We start from the raw sequence: 3,643 nt of genomic DNA on the forward strand, positions 1-3,643 counted from the left end.
GGGACCGAGCGCCTCGAAAACAAACTTGTCGTATGGCCAAGTGTGGCGAAATATATTCAAGGGTTCAGAGGTGCCTCAGCTTTCCAACCTGTATGTTATGAATACCTGTTGCTACCTTTTCGTCATCATCATCCTGCTGGCTACGACCACTGCAGGGCAAAGACCTCTCCCATTATTCTCCAAGCACCCCGGTCACGTGTAAGCCCGGTCACGGTCGCCGTCTAGTGCCTGCGCCCTTCCTAATCTAATCTGCCCTCCTAAATTTCCGCCACCCCGTGCTACGCTTCCCTTCTCTTGGAATTCAGTCGGTAACCCTTAATTGATGATCTTCCCCCCACATTGCATGCCCTGCGCACGCCCATTTCTTTTTCTTGGTTTAAACTAAGGTGTCATTAGCTCGCGTTTGTTCGCTCACCCCCCGAATCTGCTCTATTCTTATCCCCCGTAGCGCTACACCCATCATTCTTCTTTCCAAAGCTCGTCGCGTCGCCCTCAGTTACCCTTCGGTAATCCTTAAGGTCCTTCGTTGCGGCACTCGCGGCATCTTTCTCATTTAAATAAGGCTATTTCGTTCAGTTTTGGGGGAAAACTCAATGAGCTAGGCGCGATTGTGTCCCCGGCGCCGCTCTCAACAAGATGGCGGCGCCCAGGCTTTTTGCCTGGTGGTTCGGCTTGACGCAGAACACGCCTGCAGGGCAGTGAAGCCGCATTGAAGGGGCAACGAGCGGCGCAGTGAAGCGCATGCTCGGGCGAAAAACGCGAACATCAGCCAAAAATACAACCAAATGGCCAAATACGAATTTCCGTTATGGGAAATTGGAGTTCAGTTGGCGCGTTGCGCTCGCCTAAGGTAAAGAACATAAATGCGAGTGCCACATCAGCCAAGTCAATGCTGAGGATCGCGTATCATTTCTTATTTATTTTTCCCCTTGCCTCCTGGCCTGCGTGGCCCTAGCGCGCATGCCCACGAAAGTAATGCAATAAGGAAAACGCGAAATCATGCGGTGACGGCTGTATCATATCCATTGTGCGTGCTTTGTTCTTTTTGGACTACAGTGGTGTGCGTTATGAGAAAGTTTCAGTGACCAGCGAACCTATATTTAGAACCACATTTACGGTTACTGCTAACAAGCTGCGGGTAGGTGTTTTTTTTTTCTTTCTTTCTTTTTTTCGCTACCAACGATGGGTTATCGCAACCGCGATCGGTTGTGCTAGACGCGTTCTTGCCAAACGTTGGCTCTATACGCGACCCGTGACGCGTGGTCGGCACATTCAAGCAGTCCATTGCAAACCGTTCCAAGAAGAAGGATGCTAGCTCCACGTTCCGCCGGGAGCGCTAGTTCGAAGATTGTACTTTTAGACCCTCGAGGAAGCACCGCCATCCCACGTTTTCTATAACGCGCTAAGACTCAGAGCGACAGCGACCACTTGTCTTTGTCAATATCTCGGACACACTTTTTTTTTTTTCTTTAATCCAGATCGTCAGACGAGCCCGCGTTCACGCGCACTCGCTCTCTCCGATAAGCAGGGTAGCTCGGTTGGGGTGTTGTAGGGCCTCGCGCATGCGCTGCTGAGTTCGTCGCTTCGCCGGCCGGTCGACGCTGGCGCGGTACTGGTAATCAACTTCGACGGGCATGGTGAAACGTCACTGTGAAACGTCACGACTAGCAATGCAATGTGTTTGCGAGCAATCGGAGAAATGAGAGAGCCCCTGTAGATTAGTGGAAACGTTCCTCCAAGTATTACGTTTGCAATTTGCGCCTACGAACATGAACTAGACAAAGGAAATGATCTGTAGCCGCCTTCACTTCATAAAATTCCCGTACGAAGAAATTTGCGTGCGCACGTGATCTCCCGCATGAAACCAGACGATAGGTTAATTTTAGCCGTTCATTTCGATTTGCCGAATGTAAACCGGAACACTTTCTCCACGCGCTCTTGAGGTTTGAATGACAATCAATGACATGCTTTTTTTATATATTTTTGTTTGTTCTATCTGGAACCAAAAGAATTCAGAACGCCATTTCAATCTTAGATTCGATTCACGCCTTGCGTTACGTCACCCCTGGCATATCTGATGAACACGCTCTGCTGTTAAGCTTCATGATCACGGCATTAAAAGTCGCCACTTCCCGAACGTTTATCGAGCCGATGATGAACCGTATGCTGGATTCTTATTGTAATGAGTTTATAGAAAGTTTTATACTTCTATGGCTAGCTTCAAGGAAAGGAAAAACATCGCTCAGCATTGTATAACGCATAACAACAACAACGAAAAATCTGCAGGTTATTCATACTACAATGAGAACACTAGGAATACTGAAAAAGATGAAATCTAGACATGCTGCAAGGAGCCAACAAATGCAATTGAACCAACGAACTGAACTGCAATTATTTCATCAAGACATGCCCCGAAAAAACGTGGCCACTATCAATGCTCATTTCAAAGCTGTTTTTTTTTTTTTGTTTGTGACGGATAATAATTATCTTCCCAATGGCTGATGTGAAAATTTCAGAGCGCGGCATTTTCGAAATCTCAAGGCCCCGGCTGCTTTCTCTCTTCTTTAAATATGTTCCGGGTGGCAGATGGAGAAAAGTTTCGCGCACATAATTTAAAAGCCTGTAGCTGATTTTCTTGAAGAACACAAAGTGCTGACAGACCACCAAACAAGACAAAATTGAATCGGTATTACGCGCGATGATTTCGCACCGCAGTAACAAAAGGGTAACAAGCGGACGTTCATTTCGTGGTGTGTATTTCACGTCTCTCACAATAATAATAAAAAGAATGCTACTGCATAAATTAGCTTTTCCCAAACTGGATGGTTTCGATCAGCTTCCTTAAATTGAGTTGGCGTTGATTGAGCAGGTGCGGGCCTCGGTTGTTTAAGATTTTTGTAAATGGCATCATTACTGGATAGATGCGGACGTCTGCGTGATGTGTGAAACTCGCTTGAGGATCAAGGGAGAACCCCCCCCCCAAAAAAAATCATGTCATGGTGACACAAGTGGCACATGAGTACTGTTATCGGGAGGAAAAAAAAAAAAGGAAAACCGGCACGTACTAGGGAGACACTCCTCTTACACGTGAAGCTCCAAACAAATTGTTTTTCTTGAGACGCTCTATAAAGCTCCTCAAACGCAGCACCCGTACACGAAGACAAATGTCCAAACTGGAAAGAAAGCACGAAATTCGCGGCGCCCGTTTGCTGTGAAACAACGGGCAACATTACGCAAAGTCCGCTACCACGTCAGCCGGGGCGGCCGCACCCCGCCCGCGGTTGAGCCATATATGGCTGCACGCGCAAAGTCCGCTACCACGTCAGCCGGGGCGGCCGCACCCCGCCCGCGGTTGAGCCATATATGGGGACTGAACATCAGGCTGCACGCGCAAAGTCCGCTACCACGTCAGCCGGGGCGGCCGCGCTTAAGCCTAAAAAATGCTCGGCGCTTAAGCCAGGTAGCGAGCAAAAATGCCCGGCGCTTAAACCGCCGGATTGTTGCTGAAATGGTAGGTATGTAGTCCGGCAGGAGTCTGTCGGCGCCCGCGCGCGGCAAAGTCCGCTACCACGTCAGCCGGGGCGGCGAAAAAAAAAATTAAAAAAAAAAAAGCAGCCCCCTTGTTTCAGCGTGCGCGAGGCGG

This window comes from Dermacentor albipictus, unplaced genomic scaffold (assembly GCF_038994185.2).
Source record: "Dermacentor albipictus isolate Rhodes 1998 colony unplaced genomic scaffold, USDA_Dalb.pri_finalv2 scaffold_285, whole genome shotgun sequence".
NCBI classification, from domain to species: domain Eukaryota; kingdom Metazoa; phylum Arthropoda; class Arachnida; order Ixodida; family Ixodidae; genus Dermacentor; species Dermacentor albipictus.